The following is a 17,019-nucleotide window of genomic DNA, read 5'->3' as shown; positions in this document are numbered from 1 at the left end:
CGAGGACAAGAGGCATCTAATGCGCAGCTTTAATTATCCGGAAGTGCGGTCCTTGAAACTTCAAACCCTTTGTCCCGGCCGCCGGAAGTGCCCGCGAGTGATTAGTTGGCGTTTCGCAGCGAATGGTGATTCAGCTTACTGACTTCACCAATTCTCCAAGCGGCTGTCTTCACTCTGTCGGGTCTAGATGTTTCGTCTGAAAATGTTGAAAAATACAAAGCCTGAAGCGAACCGATCGAGTTTAAGGAAAGTTAAGGATCAGAGAGGAGCTGTAACCTGTGAAGGTCACAGGATGGCAGAAAAGGGTTTAGAGGCTTTCCCATTGCCTCACCCTGTCGCCCCTCACTAGCAAACCCAGGTCACCTCATTTAGCTTTTTCTTTCACTGAGCCCAAACGTGCCGTTGTTGACTGTTAACTTTTTCCACACTTAAATCTCAGAACAGTGTTCAGCTTACTGGTGAGTGTATTGGAATTTCCTCTTGAGAGCAACTTGGCAGTCTGTATAAAATACTGTTCCTATCCAGTAATTCTATTTCTAAGAAACTATTTCATGGAAGTAAGGATACACAGGGAGTTATTCCTAACAGCATTATTTATTAGTATAATGGTAAATGTGGAAGCAACCTAAAAACCCAACGCTAAACAATAGTTGACTAAATTATGGGAGCTTATTGAAGGGAACTGTTCTATGTACACAACCTCTGCCTACTTGCATTAACACCTTCAGAGGCACCTGGGTGGCTCAGTCGGTTGAGCTTCCGACTTGGGCTCAGGTCATGATCTCACAGCTCGTGAGTTTGAGCTCTGCGTGGGACTCTGCTGACAGCTCAGAACCTGGAGCCTGCTTCTGCTTCTGTGTCTCCCTCTCTCTCTGCCCCTAACCCACTTGCATTCTGTCTCTCAAAAATAAATACACGTTAAAAAAAAAATTTTTTTTTTAAAGACCTTCAGTGACCACTCTAGGAGGTAGCTCCCCATTTTATTTCCTTCATGATCGTCATTAAAAGCAATTATTATTTGGATTATTTGTTTACTTGTTCATTGCCACCTCTACAATGTAAGGGCCTTGTCTTTTTGTTCACCATTGTATCCCCCAGCAGCTGACAGAGTGCCAGCATCTAAGTGGGCATTCAATAAATTCGTTGAATAAATGTTCAACCATAGAAAATTATATTTATGAAGAGATTAATAATGTGGAAAATGCTTATTCAAAAATTCAAAGAAGTGGGGCACGTGGGTTAAGTGACTGACTCTTGATTTCAGCTCAAGTCATGATCTCATGGTTGGTGGGATCAAGCCCCCCAGTGCAGAGCCTGCTTGGGCTTCTCTCTTCTCTCTGGCCCTGTCCTACTCGTGTGCCCACACTAGCGCACTCTTTCAAAATAAAAAACTTTAAAAAAAAGAAAAGACAAAAATTCAAAGAAGTATAAAAAACAAAAATATGAAATACTTAAAGTAAATTTATATTTTTAGGATAAAGTATTTTTGTTTTCTGTATTTTTATTTATTTTTGTGATGTAATCTCTATGCCCAACTTGGGGCTCAAATTCATACCCCAAGATGAAAAGTCACATGCTCCACCCACTGAGCCAGCCAGGCATCCCAGGATAGAGAGTCTTCAGTAAGATACAACAATTTTTTAGCATTTGATATATTTTATTACATAAAAAAGTTAAAAGTATAACAAAAGCACCAAAAGAAAAAAAACAAAACAAAACCCAGGAACAGACTGAGAAAAAATATTGCCACGTAAAAAAGAATTACTACAAATTGGGGGAGTGCCTCTCTGGCTCAATCCATGGAGCATATGACTCAATCTTGGGGTCGTGAGTTCAAGTCCCATATTAGGTGCAGAGATTAATTTAAAAAATAATTACTACAAATTAGTAACAAAAGCACAGCTCAACAGAAAAGCAAACAAAGGATATGAATAGTCAATTCTCAGAAGAAAAAGTTAAATAGCCAACAAATTAGGAAAAGATGAACAACCTCATTAATGCCGTGTGATAACACTGACTGAGAGGTACATAGAATGCACTAGCAGAAGAGGGGTAGCTAAATTAGAGTGGGTTGCAGTGAAGGTCTCCTAGGTAGAATGAACATTAAGCTGATTTAAAGGACGAATAGGAAGGGTGCCTAGGCGGCTCAGTCAGTTGAGTGTTCAACTCTTGATTTCAGCTCAAGTCATGACCTCAGGGTGCCAGATAAAACCCCTGCATGGAGTCTACTTAAGATTCTCTCTCTCCTTCTTCCTCTCTTCTCCTGCTCACAAGCTTGTTCTCTCTCTAAATACAAATATAGGATGGCTAGGAATTAGCAAAAGAAAGCAGAAGGAAACTTGCAAAAACTGGAAGCTACTACTAATCTCTGAAAAATAAGTGCAAGCAAAGAGTGGGAGAATGGAAAGAAATGAGATGAGAGAGATAAGACAAAGGACTTGTCACAAAGTGCTGGAAGTATGAACTTAATGCTCAAAGATACCTGAAATCATTGAAGAACTTTTAACTGGAAAGGGACATATTAAGATTAGTATTTACAAATCTTATTCTGACTTCTCGGTGATAGAATTGAGGAGTGTCCCAATAGCAGCAGAAAGACAAGGTAAGAAATTATTTTTTGTTAATTATTTATTTTTTAATTTACATCCAAGTTAGTTAGCATATAGTGTAACAATGATTTCAGGAGTAGATTCCTTAATTCTTCTTACCCATTTAGCCCATCCCCCCCCACAACCTCTCCAGTAACCCTCTGTTTGTTCTCCATATTTAAGAGTCTCTTATGTTTTGTCCCCCTCCCTGTTTTTATATTATTTTTGCTTACTTTCCCTTATGTTCATCCGTTTTGTACCTTAAAGTCCTCATATGAGTGAACTCATATGATATTTGTCTTTATCTGGCTAATTTCACTTACTGTAATACCCTCTAGTCCCATCCATGTAGTTGCAAATGGCAAGATTTCACTCTTTTTGTTTGCCCAGTAATACTCCATTTTATATAATACCACATCTTTTTCATCCATTCATCCATCTATGGAAATTTGCGCTCTTTCCATACTTTGGCTATTGTCGATAGTGCATGTGCCCCTTCGAAACAGAATACCTGTATCCTTTGGATAAATATCTAGTGGTGCAATTGCTGGGTTGTAGGGTATTTCTGTTTTTAGTTTTTTGAGGAATCTCCATACTGTTTTCCAGAGTGGCTGCACCAGTTTATATTCCCACCAGCAGTGCAAAAGAGATCCTGTTTCTCCGCATCCTCACCAACACCTGTTGTTGCCTGACTTGTTAATTTTAACCATTCTGACAGGTATGAGGTGGTTTCTCTTTGTGGTTTTGATTTGTATTTCCCTGAGTGATGTTGAGCATTTTTTCACGTGTTTGTTAGCCATCCGGATGTCTTCTTTGGAAAGGTGTCTATTCATGTCTTCTGCCCATTTCTTCAGTGGATTATTTGTTTTCTGGGTTTCGAGTTTGATATGTTCTTTATAGATTTTGGGTACTAACCCTTTATCTGATATGTCATTTACAGATATCTTCTCGCATCTGCCAGTTGCCTTTTAGTTTTGCTGATTGTTTCCTTCGCCGTGCAGACGCTTTTTATTTTGGTGAGGTCCCAATAGTTCATTTTTGCTTTTGTTTCCCTTGCCTCTGGAGACACGTTGAGTAAGAAGTTGCTGCGGCCAAGGTCAAAGAGGTTTTTGCCTGCTTTCTTCTCGAGGATTTTGATGGCTTCTTGTCTTACGTTTCAGTCTTTCAACCATTTTGAGTTTATTTTTGTGTGTGGTGTAAGAAAGTGGTCCAGGTTCAGTTTTCTGCGTGTCGCTGTCCAGTTTTCCCAGTACCACTTGCTGAAGAGACTGTCTTTATTCCATTGGATATTCTTTCCTGCTTTGTCAAAGATTAGTTGACCATACCTTTTGGGGTCCATTTCTGGGTTCTCTATTCTGTTCCATTGATCTGAGTGTCTGTTCTTGTGTCAGTACCATACTGTCTTGATGATTACAGCTTTGTAATACAGCTTGAAGTCCAGAATTGTTATGCCTTCTTCAGCTTTGGTTTTCTTTTTCAGGATTGTGTTGGCTCTTTGGGGTCATTTTTCTGGTTCCATACAAACTTTAGGATTGTTTGTTCTAGCTCTGTGAAGAATGCTGGTGTTATTTTGATAGGGATTGCACTGAATGTGTAGATTGCTTTGGGCAATATCAACATTTTAACAATATTTATTCTTCCTATCCAAGAGTATGTAATCTTTTTCCTTTTGTGTGTGTGTGTGTGTGTGTGTGTGTGTGTGTGTGTCTTCTTCAATTTCTTTCATAAGCTTTCTATAGTTTTCAGTGTATAGATTTGTCACCGCTTTGGTTAGATTTATACGTAGGTATTTTATGGGTTTTGGTACAATTGTAAATGGGATCAATTCCTTGATTTCTCTTTCTGTTGCTTCATTGTTGGTGTATAGGAATGCAACCGATTTCTGTGCATTGATTTTATATCCTGCAACTTTGCTGAATTCATGAATCAGTTCTAGCAGTTTTTTTGTGGAATCTTTTGGGTTCTCCATATAGAGTATCTTGTCATCTGTGAAGAGTGAAAGTTTGACCTCCTCCTGGCCGATTTGGATGCCTTTTATTTCTTTGTGCTGTCTGATTGCAGAGGTCATTAAGAAATGTAACCCATAAAACAGAACCAAATAAAAATTCTGGAATTAAAAAACACAATATCTGGGGGCGCCTGGGTGGCTCAGTCGGTTAAGCGGCCGACTTCGGCTCAGGTCATGATCTCGTGGTCCGTGAGTTCTAGTCCCACGTCGGGCTCTGTGCTGACAGCTCAGAGCCTGGAGCCTGTTTCAGATTCTGTGTCTCCCTCTCTCTGACCCTCCCCTGTTCATGCTCTGTCTCTCTCTGTCTCAAAAATAAATAAACGTTAAAAAATTTAAAAAAAAAACACAATATCTGATATTAAAAATTCACTAGATGAATTTAACATCAGACCAGACACCATTGAACAAAAGACCAGTCAGTGACCCTGAAGACAGGGCAAAAGAATCTGTCAAACTGTAGCACAGAAAGAAAAAGGCTGAGTCTAACATAAGCCTAATTAGAACTTCAGAAAGAGAGAGGAAATAATTAAAGTATCTGAAGTACTTTAAGAAATAATGACCAATGTTTTTACAGATTTGTTGAAAAAAAAAAAATAAGCCCAAAGATCAAAAAATTCATTGAACCCCAAGCAGGATAAACATAAAGAAAAACATAGTTAGGTATATCATATTGATACTGACAGTCAAAGATAAAAAGAAAATCTTTGGAACAGCCAGAAGGGACTTGGGGGAAAAGACACATTTCATTCAGGGGAACAGCAATAAAACCAAATGTGGACTTCTTATAAAACATAACACAAAGGGGGCGCCTGGGTGGCGCAGTCGGTTAAACGTCCGACTTCAGCCAGGTCACGATCTCACGGTCTGTGAGTTCGAGCCCCGCGTCGGGCTCTGGGCTGATGGCTCAGAGCCTGGAGCCTGTTTCTGATTCTGTGTCTCCCTGTCTCTCTGCCCCTCCCCCGTTCATGCTCTGTCTCTCTCTGTCCCAAAAAAATAAATAAACGTTAAAAAAAAAAAATTAAAAAAAAAAACCATAACACAAAGAAGAAAAAAATGGAATGACTTCTTTAAAGTGCTTAAAGAAAACAAAACTGTGAACTGAGAATTTTAAATCCAGCAGAAATATCTTAAAATATAAAGGTAAAATAAGGATATTTCAGTTTAACGAAAGATGAAAGATTTGTCATCAGCAGACTTGGAACATAAGAAATGTTGTGGGAGGGGCACCTGACCTAGCTGACCTAGCTCAGTCAGTTGAGCATCTGACTCTCAATTTTGGCTCAGGTCATGATCCCAGGGTTGTGGGATTAAGCCCTATGTCAGTCTCCCTGATGAGCATGAAGCCTGCTTAAGATTCTCTCGCTCCCTCTGCCCCTCTCCCCTGCTCACTCTCTCTCTCAAAAATAATTATATATATAAAAATATATATGTATGTATATATTTATATATGTATGTATATATATATATAATTTTCCTTCTATATAGAAGGAAATGCAGATCTACAGAGGAATGAAGAGTGCCCCAAATGCTAAAACACAGGTAACTATAAAAGAACTTTTCCTCATATAATTTTTAGAAAATAATTGGTAATCATACATTATTGGTGGGAGTTTTAAATGGTACAGCCACCACTTTGGAACAAGGTTTGGCAACTTCTTATAAAACTAAATAAACACCTACCTTATGACCCCTCAATGCCACTCTTAAGTATTCACCCATCAAGACTGAAAACAAGTGTCCACAAAAAGAGTTATACACAAATATTCGTAGCAGCTATAATCACAATAGCTAAAATCACTGGAAACAAATGGTGTGAGGACGGTGTCCCTGAAGTGGGGTGGGCTGGCATAGGGTGTCAGAGTCCAGACAGAATGAGGAGGCTGGTTTGGCATAGAAGTTTAAAACCCAGGCAAGTGAAGAGAGTGTCCTTACAGAGAGGCAGCCCATTCCAAGTTTTCAGAACCCAAGCCAGGTTTGACAGAGGTCCCCAAGACTACCCCCAGGTTCAATGATTAACCAGGACCCAGCACATAGTCATACTCATGGCTAGGATTTATTACAGCAAAATGATACAAACCAAAATCAGCAAAAGGAAAGGTACATGAGGTAAAGTCCAGAGGACACTAGATACACACTTCTGAGGGTTCTCTCTCCCAGTGGAGTCATACAGAACATGCTTAATTCCTCCAGCAACAAATTGTGACAACATGTATGAAATGTTGTCTACCAGGGAAGCCTATTAGAGACTCAGGGCCCAAAGTTTTTGTTGGAAGTTGGTCATATAGGCACTCTATGCCTAGCCAGAATCCCAGATACCCACAAGGAAAGCAGTTTGTTCAGTATAAAGCATGTTATTTATACAAACAGTTGGGACACAGTGAGCCACCCTTCTCACGGGAATGCTGAAACCTTCCTGAAATCCAAGTTACCAGACGCTAGCCACAGGCCAACCTTTCAAGCAGGCTCTTCTATGGAGAGCAGTCTCAGGTCTGCTATATTTACTCTTCTCTGCTCACCAGGTGACAAGGGTATCCCTCAGAAGCAGCAGCTCAAACCAGGTTTTCAATGCCAAAGGAGGATGAAGAGAGTGTCCCCACAGGAGGCAATGATGGCACAAGAAGTCAGAGGCAAAACTGGGTGAAAGTGCCTCCATGTAGGGCAACCTGGTGCAAGGTGTCTGTTGGAGTTCAAGTGGGATAAGGTGGGCATCTGCACAGGAGAGAGAGGGGTACAGGAATAAGAGATTGGTTACAAACTAGTAGATCGATAAAAAATAAGTAATAGTATTAGGAATAATAGTAGCCTGGATTTTCTTACCAGTATTAGAGTTAGAAACACGGAAAGGTAGAAAAGTGGAATGAAACCTGTGATGTTGGATTGAAATTGGAGGTATCGGTGCAAAATCATAGTTTTCAGTACATGGATAGATGATAGGTAGATCAATAGATGATGGATCGATGTAGGAATGAATATAAATATAAATAAGTGTGTCTACTAAAAGGGCCTGGGGGTAGGAGTGCGTGGCTCACTCAGATGGTAGAGCATGTGATTTTTTTTTTAATTTTTAAAAAATATTTATTTATTTTTGAGAGAGACAGAGACAGAGCTTGAGCAGGGGAGGGGCAGAGAGAGAGGGAGACACAGAATCTGAAGCAGGTTCCAGGCTCCAAGCTGTCAGCACAGAACCTGATGCAGGGCTCGAACCCACGGACGGTGAGATTATGACCTGAACTGAAGTCGGACGCCCAACTGACTGAGCCACCCAGGCACCCCTAGAGCATGTGATTTTTGATCTCAGGGTCATGAGTTTGACTCCCACACTGGGCATAGAGTTTACTTAAAAATAAAATAAAATAAAAAATAAAAGAGCTTAGGGGCAATGACACCCAAAAACAATCAATATACTTAGTGTCAAGATCTTGGTTCTAAATAACATTCTCCATTTCTTGGAGAAATGGCTGATTGCAAGTTTGGGGCATGGAAAAATACAAGTGAGACTGGAACATCTTGTGCAAGAAACAAGGAAGTGCTCAAAGAATGACAGGGACATATCAAAGGGACTCGAGCAAGCTTGAAGAAGCTCTAGTGATGAAATCGCATGTAATGTGAGCTGCAAAATAAATAATGATATTTTAACAGACTATAGCCCATCAGATAAAATATGAAATTATGAATTTATATTAATAAAAAATCAGGGGCATGTAGGTGGCTCCATCAGTTGAGTGTCTTACTCTTGATTTCAGCTCATAATTCCAGGTCATAATTCCAGGGTCATAGAATTAAGCCTGACCCTGCTCTGAGCTTGGGGCCTGCTTAAGATTTCTCTCCCCCCACCCCCTCTCTCCCTGTGCTCCTCTCCCCCACTCATGTGCTTTTTCTCTCTAAAATGAAATAAAAAATAAATAAAAATTTAAAATCAATGAATAAATTAAAATTTTGATGAAAATATAATATTTACATAGTTTCAAAACACCATAAAATATGATTAATTACAAAAGGAGAAAGTAACTTTATATATCATATCAACAACTGCTGGTAACAATTATGAAAAATAAATGCACACATCACAATTATAGTTGAAGATTTTGCAATTCATTTCTCAGTAACTAACAAAATAAGTAGATCTTCTGTATCCTGATTGTGACATTAGTTATGTAAATCTGTTTATTTGCTAAAATTCATAAAACAGCATTGCAAAAACTCAATTATACCGTAGGATAATTAAAATAAAATAAAAATAATACATACACATGTATATTAGAAAGAGTGGCAAAGTCAATTAACAACCTGATTTTACACCTTAAGGAACTAGAAAAAGAGGAGCAAACTGAGTCCACAGCTAGCAGTAGAAAGAGAACAATGGCATGGAGCCAAAAACAAGAGAATAGAAAAACAACATGAAGAAAATCAACACCACCAAAAGCTGGTTCTTTAAAAAAGATCAACAAAATTGACAAATCTTTACCTAGGTTGACTGAAATATAAAGTGAGAAAAACCACATTACCAAAATCAGGAAAGAAAGTAGAACATCACTACAGATTTTACAGAAATAAAAAGGATTATAAAAGAATATTATGAACAATTCCCTTCAGGAGAAGAACCGGATGGCAGGGGAACAGTGATGTTTTACTACTTGAATTTTATCCTGTGTGCACAAATAATATATTTAACCAATAACAACAAACTTCTGAGCACAAGAACAGATCAAGAAGAAAATAATAGTTAAAATATAAATTATTCTTACTGTATTCTCTAAAGTTTTTGCAATACGCTTGTGTCACTTTCATGATTAAAATAAAAATAATTTTTAAATGTTAGTAATGTCCATGTGCATACAATTTTGGCTGTCTTTCTTTAACTTACTATCATATCAAGTCTTACCTCTTCTCAGACTAGAGAAATTGAGTGAAAACAGCATCTTCTCCTTGGCTGGTGAGCGGGAACTGGAAACCCTAAGCTTTGCATTCCCAGGTGAGGAGACCTCAGTCTGAACTGGGAATGGAAGTAGTTTAAGAAACAGAAAAAGAAGAGTGGTTTCTCAGGGAGCCAAAGAAGGAGGATTGGTCCTAAAAATAGATTGGAATGTGGTGGCTGGACTCAGGCATTTAGAACTAATTTTTAAGTCCCAGTGTTCAGGCAGCTGTCAGACAGGGCAGGCCAAAAGCCAGCAGGATCAGGTCCCTGGAAACCAGCTGGTGAAGTTGGAAAGAAGAAGCAGGCAATGAATGTGGGGTAGGCAGGGTCAGTACCTTCAAATACTGGCACAGCAGTGAGTTCTGTCCCCAGACTGGGTGGGGAAAGGCCTGGGCTCCAATCAAGAGCAACTAGCCAGGTCAGACTCTCTGGACTGACATCACTCTTATGCCCAAAGAATGTAGGCAGCTCAGACTGCCTTTTCATTTATGCTGGCTGGAAAGAGTGCAGAATGAGTCCAAATGGTTCAAGGCTTTGAGGGTTGGCCCTCTGGCCCACTTCCGTCAATGCTATTTGCCCAGGCCAGTGAAGAATCCTGGTCTCCAAAGAGTCAAGAGTATCTGAACAAATCAGAATAACTCTTTAATTTTTAAAAAGTATTTATTTTTTCCATAGGACATGTCATTGATCATCATTATATGGCATACTTGTGTGGACTATTTTGTTTTGTTTTGTGGTGCTTCTCCAGTTGGAATGGAAGTTCTGTGAGAACAGGGCACTTTTTCTGCTTCATTCATTGCTGTGTTCTCAAAGCTCAGAAGAGTGGCACAAACAGTTGCTCAGAAGACTTTTTAAAATATGTTTATTTATTTTTGAGAGAGAGAGAGAGAGAGAGGAGGAGGAGGAGGGACAGAGAGAGAGGGAAACAGAGGATCTGAAGCACTGACAGTACAAAGCCCAATATGGGGCTTGAACTCACGAACTGTGAGATCATGACCTGAGCCAAAGTCCAACACTTAACCAACTAAGCCATCCAGGAACCCAGGGAAGATTTTTGTCGAGATACAAAAAAGTATCATGGCCAACAGCTTGTCACAAAAAGTTCAAATAGTAAAGTTCAAAATGAAAAACTAAGTGCCCTTCACCATGTCTCCATCTAATTCTACCCCCTTAAGATAACCATTATAACATTTTGGTGTGTACAATACTAATCCTAGAAAAATCTGTCTTGCTCATTTCTGCACATCTTAGGCAGACCACAGTCCCTGGCCCATAAGAAGTACTTGATAATAACTACTTGAAAATTCATTGAATGGGTTATAAGCAGTCTTAGGGTTGGGAAGGGGCAGCCAAAAAAGGGCTGGCCACTACAGGCTACTTCCCCAAACAAGTTAGGGTGAGTTCTTTGAATTAGGTATTCAGCTATACATCATTAGTATTGAGGAGAATGCCTGAACACTCTACCAATTATTTATTAAGCACTTAGTCAATGACCCACCCACATACTGGGTAGACAAATTTGATTCTTCAAATACTTCTGGCTTCTTTGAATAAGACTCTTTGCCCTATTAAACTGGTCCAGTGCCTTCCTACCAGAGCATGTTGGCCCCAGGACAGAACTCCCATCCCAAGGGGCTCTCTATATCTCTTGGCTGTTGGCAAAACAAAATGAGAAGACCCTCCCATAGGCCAACAGACACAGATAACCCAGGCTCATGCCCAGCATGTCTGGATGGAACACTGCCCAGTTAGAACCTCTGAGAGACAGAGATCTGTCAGCATCTCTTTGTGAGGGTGTCTCAGGGGATTTGTCTGAGTGCCAGCTTCTCTGTGGAAAATGCAATCAAAGCCAGAAAAAACCAGCAACTCAGCCACACTGAAAACACAATATTGAAGCATTAAGCTGGAATGTGGCAATTTACAGCTGTCACACCACACTCACTAAGTGAAATCACATTTTGTGCCAGATTTCCAAAGGCATAATCATATGAAAACTATTTTTATTGCCTTGATGCACGGTTAAAAGTAGTTTACCACAAATGTAAGAAAGTCTACTATGGGATCTCTGTTGAGGAGCATAAATACGGAGAGCAAAGTAGTTGTTTTCTACTTTACTTCAGGAAACATTTAGTTATGAATAAAGTGATGCAATGAGCACAGAAGAGTGATTTAGGGTGGATTCTTTGCTAGTCAATAACATCATTGAATCAATAAAATGGAATCAAATTGTAGAATTTACCTTCATTATAGGAAAGCTTCTTAGTAGGCCTGGACTACAATTTGGGCTTCAGTTCACCTTTATTTTCTTCTTGACTTCTGCATATTTCCCTACAAGCCTTTTAACTTCCAGAAGTTAAACACAATCTTTCAATTTCACACTGTACTTGCCATCGGGTTCTGTCAGTGAGGGTTGGGGGGAATGAAGAGAGGACTCATACTCTCAGTATCCAAAACATTAAAATTGCCAAATAATTCCCAGGCCCTTGTGCCTGCTAGTTCCTTGGCTGGAGAGGCTCTTTTCCCAAATCTTTGAGCAGCTGCCTCCTCGTCATTCAGGTTTCAGTCAAATGTCGGTCCTTCCTGACTATCCTACTTGCTATTACCCTCTTCTCATCACTCTGCTTCATGACACTTAGTCTTGTTGTCCTCATATCACGTCACCTGAAATTTTATTATTCATCTGATTATTGTCCGTTTCCCTAGGTAAGACCTAAGCACCATGAAAGCAAGCACCTTGTCTCCCTTGGTGACCACAGTATTCCAGCACTGCTTGGTACACAGCAGGATTTTTATAAATATTTATTTATAATTGAATTGGTGGTGGTTCACAGATGGCAAGCAAGTGACTAAGAGAAAGAGCTTTGGAAGGGTGATTTATTTAAAGATTTAAAAAGAAAAATTTTTAATTTTCAGTGAATTATCTTCTTGCCAAAAAGAAAAAGAAATGAATTGGGATTATTGTGTCCATTGCCAACTTCTAACTGTGCTCTTGGCCCCAGTTTCTTTACATGGTATGAGTGTATAAAACACAGAGTGCTAGTTTCACCACTTGGATCTGAGATCAGAGGAAATCAAAAACCATTAGCAAATCTTAGAAACCATTATACATGTTTTCCTCATTAGCTCTTGCAAGAGTCTCCCTAAAACATACTGTTATTCAATGGAACATGCAAATTAATAATGAAAAAGTTTGCTCAACTAAGATGAAGAGATTACACATGTATGGAGAAGACACATTGTAAAACTTTTTAAAATTTACATCTGAGTTTGTTAGCATATAGTGCAATAATGATTTCAGGAGTAGAATCCAGTGATTCATTCCCTACATATAACACCCAGTGCTCATCCTCCTTAATGCCCCTTGCCCATTTAGCTCATCCCCCCCCCCACAATCCCTCCAGTAACCCTCAGTTTGTTCTCTATGTTTATGTTATATTATTTCTTATGTTTTGCCCCCTCCCTGTTTTTATATTATTTTTGCTTCCCTTCCTTTATGTTCATCTGTTTTGTATCTTAAATTCCACATGAGTGAATTCATATATTTGTCTTTCTCTGACTGACTAATTTCACTTAGCATAATACACTCTAATTCCATTCATGTTGTTGTAAGTGGCAAGATTTCATTCTTGTTGATCACCGAGTAATATTCCATTATACTTTGGCTATTGTCAATAGCACTGCTATAAACATTGGGGTGCATGTGCTTCAAAACAGCACACCTGTATTCTTTGGATAAATACTTAGTGGTGCAGTTGCTGGGTCATGGGGTAATTTGATTTTTAATTTTTTGAGGAAACTCTATACTGTTTATTAGAGTGGCTGCACCAGTTTGCATTCCCACCAGCAGTGCAAAAGGGTTCCTCTTTTTTCCCATCCTTGCCAACATCTGTTGTTGCCTGACTTGTTAATTTTAGCCATTCTGACAGGTGTGAGGTGCTATCTCATTGTGGTTTTGATTTGTATTTCCCTGATAATAAGTGATGTTGAGCATTTTTTCATGTGTCTGTTAGCCATCTGGATGTCTTCTTTGGAAAAGTGTCTATTCATATCTTTTGCCCTTTTCTTCAGTGGATTATTTGTCTTTTGGGTATTGAGTTTGATACGTTCTTTATAGATTTTGGGTACTAACCCTTTATCTGATATGTCATTTACAGATATCTTCTCCCATCTGCCAGTTGCCTTTTAGTTTTGCTGATTGTTTCCTTCGCCGTGCAGACGCTTTTTATTTTGGTGAGGTCCCAATAGTTCATTTTTGCTTTTGTTTCCCTTGCCTCTGGAGACACGTTGAGTAAGAAGTTGCTGCGGCCAAGGTCAAAGAGGTTTTTGCCTGCTTTCTTCTCGAGGATTTTGATGGCTTCCTGTCTTACGTTTCAGTCTTTCAACCATTTTGAGTTTATTTTTGTGTGTGGTGTAAGAAAGTGGTCCAGGTTCAGTTTTCTGCGTGTCGCTGTCCAGTTTTCCCAGTACCACTTGCTGAAGAGACTGTCTTTATTCCATTGGATATTCTTTCCTGCTTTGTCAAAGATTAGTTGACCATACCTTTTGGGGTCCATTTCTGGGTTCTCTATTCTGTTCCATTGATCTGAGTGTCTGTTCTTGTGTCAGTACCATACTGTCTTGATGATTACAGCTTTGTAATACAGCTTGAAGTCCAGAATTGTTATGCCTTCTTCAGCTTTGGTTTTCTTTTTCAGGATTGTGTTGGCTCTTTGGGGTCATTTTTCTGGTTCCATACAAACTTTAGGATTGTTTGTTCTAGCTCTGTGAAGAATGCTGGTGTTATTTTGATAGGGATTGCATTGAATATGTAGATTGCTTTGGGCAATATCAACATTTTAACAATATTTGTTCTTCCAATCCATGAGCATGGAATGTTTTTCCATTTTTTGTGTCTTCTTCAATTTCTTTCATAAGCTTTCTATAGTTTTCAGTAAAACTTTTTTTAAAGTTTATTTATTTTGAGAGAGAGAAAGGGGGGGAGGGGCAGAGAGAGAGAGAGAGAGAGAATCCCAAGCAGGCCCTGAGCTGTTAGCACAGAGCCTAATGCAGGGCTCAAATCCACAAACCATGAGATCACGATTTGAGCCAAAGTTGGACGTTTAACCAACTGAGCCACCCAGGCGCCCTGAGAAGACACATTTTAAAAGGATAGAAAGAGGCGCCTGGGTGGCTCAGTCGGTTGGGTGGCCGACTTCGGCTCAGGTCATGATCTCACGGTCCGTGAGTTCGAGCCCCGCCTTGGGCTCTGTGCTGACAGCTCAGAGCCCGGAGCCTGTTTCGGATTCTGTGTCTCCCTCTCTCTGACCCTCCCTGTTCATACTCTGTCCCTGCCTGTCTCAAAAATAAATAAAAAAATGTTAAAAAAAGTTAAAAAAAAGAAAAAAGGATAGAAAAAGTGCCCACCAGAAAAAAAAAGGGGGGGGGCATTGAACTAGTATCAATAAGATCATCCTTTTCTTTAGTTCTCTGGTGAAAAGACTATAAAGATGGATATGAACCAACAAGTGTTGGTGAGAGTGTAAAGAAAAAAGAACCCTTGTGCACTATTGGTGGGAATGCAAACTGGTGCAGCCACTGTGGAAAACAATATGAAGGTTCCTCAAAAAATTAAATGGAATTACCATATGATCCAGTCATTCCACTTACTGGGTAGTTACCCAGAGAATACAAAAACATAAACATGGAGAACAAACTGAGGGTTACTGGAGGGGTTGTGCAAGGGCAGGGGATGGGCTAAATGGGTAAGGGGCACTAAGGTATCTACTCCTGAAATCATTGTTGCACTATATGCTAACTAATTTGGATGTAAATTAAAAAAAAAAAAGACATATGTACCCCTTTTGTTTATAGCAGCATTATACAATAGCCAAGATATGGAAGCATCCCAAATGTCCATCTTTAGATGAATAAAGAAGTGATATACATATATATATATATATATATATATATATATATATATATATATATATATTAGAATATTACTTAGCATAAAAAAGGAATGAAATCTTGCCATTTTCAATGATGTAAATGTGATGAGGGACCATAAATCAAGCTGACACCCTGCAAAACCCTCCTCCCTCAGGTGGTGTATGTGTGATATTCCTGTCTCCATCAGTTTATAAATGTCTTTGTAAATCACCAGAAAAAAAGGCAATCTTATCAATAGCCTAGTCTCTAGAAACCCATAGACTCTGCTTCCTGGAGCCCTATCATCACCATCCCTTCCACAGTGATGTGAGGAACAAAGACAAGACGGAAATGGTAGATACAATGAAATTCCTTTATAACCTGCAGCCCATTGGCTAATACTTGAGGCAGGAGGAATATACCATTTCTCCAGAAACTCCCAACTATCTTAATGTTAATGATTGGCTACAGGGAAAAACAACCTTAGCTTGACAATAGCTAGGCCTCCAGTATCTTATGAGTCATCTTTAGCATATCAAAGTCCTTGTGGAAATCTCCCTTTGGCCTTTACCTCTTCCAACTCCAAGGTATATATATAACCAGTCACTCTTCACAATCCCAGTGTAGCTCTTCCTGCCCATGGGTCCTGTCCCCATGCTTTAATAAAATCACCTTTTGCTCCAAAGATGTCTCAAGAATTCTTTCTTGGCCATAGGCTCCAGACCCCACCACCACTCCAAAACTGCATCAGATGGAGCTAGAGAGTATAATGTTAAGTGAAATGAGTCGGTCAGAGAAAGACAAATACCATAGGATTTTACTCATATGTGGAATTTAAGGAATGAAACAAATGAGCAAAGGGGGAAAAAAAGAGAGAGAGATGAGCCAAGAAACAGACTCTGAACTACAGAGAACAAATTAATGGTTACCAGAGGAGAGGTGGGGATAGGCAATATAAGGGGATGTGCAATAGGTGAAGGGGACTAAGAGCATACCTTTTGTGATGAGGACTGAGTAATGTATAAAATTGTTGAATCACTATATTGTACACCTGAAACTAACATAACACTGTATGTTTATCATACTGGAGTTTTAAATATAAATAAATAAATAAATAAATAAATAAATAAATAAATAAATAAATAAGTAAGTAAATACTGGGGAAAATACTATAAGAATGGTAAAAATTAAGATATTTTATGGCCTTTATACTTGTGATGAATTAATACCAAGTAAAGATGTATATTTGCATCATTAAAAAAATTAACATTACCAATCACAGCTTTATCCTAAATGTCCAAAATATGACTTTGGTAATATTGCCTCTCTGAAATCTTTTTTTTTTTTTTTTTTTTTTTTAAGAGATAGAGAGACTGAATCTGTGAGTGGAGAGGGGCAGAGGGAGAGGGAGAGAGAATCCCAAGCAGGCTCCACAGCAAGTGCAGACCCCAACTCAGGGCTCCATCTCACAAACCCTCTCACGAACAAGTGAGATCAAGAACTGAGCTGAAATCAAGAGTCAGAGGCTTAACTGAGCCACTCAAACAGCTCTCCTCTCTGAAATCTTTTTGGATCAGTGTGGAAATTTTATGTAAGGAGCA

General features: G+C 39.2%; 2 long non-coding RNA genes across 2 annotated transcripts in view; one reads left to right on the top strand and one right to left on the bottom strand.

Annotated features, from left to right (window-relative positions):
* Positions 1-2,356: 2,356 nt before the first annotated feature.
* LOC147576668 (uncharacterized) overlaps positions 2,357-17,019 on the top strand; it is a 49,171-nt gene continuing 34,508 nt past the window's right edge. The window contains exons 1-2 of the long non-coding RNA XR_015241447.1: positions 2,357-2,602; positions 3,195-3,306. This is a non-coding gene — a long non-coding RNA (uncharacterized LOC147576668). The remainder of the gene's footprint in view (positions 2,603-3,194; positions 3,307-17,019) is intronic.
* LOC147576670 (uncharacterized) lies at positions 6,628-10,550 on the bottom strand. The gene is made up of 2 exons (XR_015241025.1): positions 9,479-10,550; positions 6,628-7,305 (listed from the first exon to the last, which is right to left on the bottom strand). It is a non-coding gene; the product is annotated as an uncharacterized LOC147576670 (long non-coding RNA).

This window comes from Puma concolor, chromosome D1 (assembly GCF_028749965.1).
Source record: "Puma concolor isolate L17-30 chromosome D1, mPumCon1.1.hap2, whole genome shotgun sequence".
Lineage (NCBI taxonomy): Eukaryota > Metazoa > Chordata > Mammalia > Carnivora > Felidae > Puma > Puma concolor.
The sequence above is the reverse complement of the archived record's forward strand: the minus strand, read 5'-3'. Positions and strand labels throughout refer to the sequence as shown.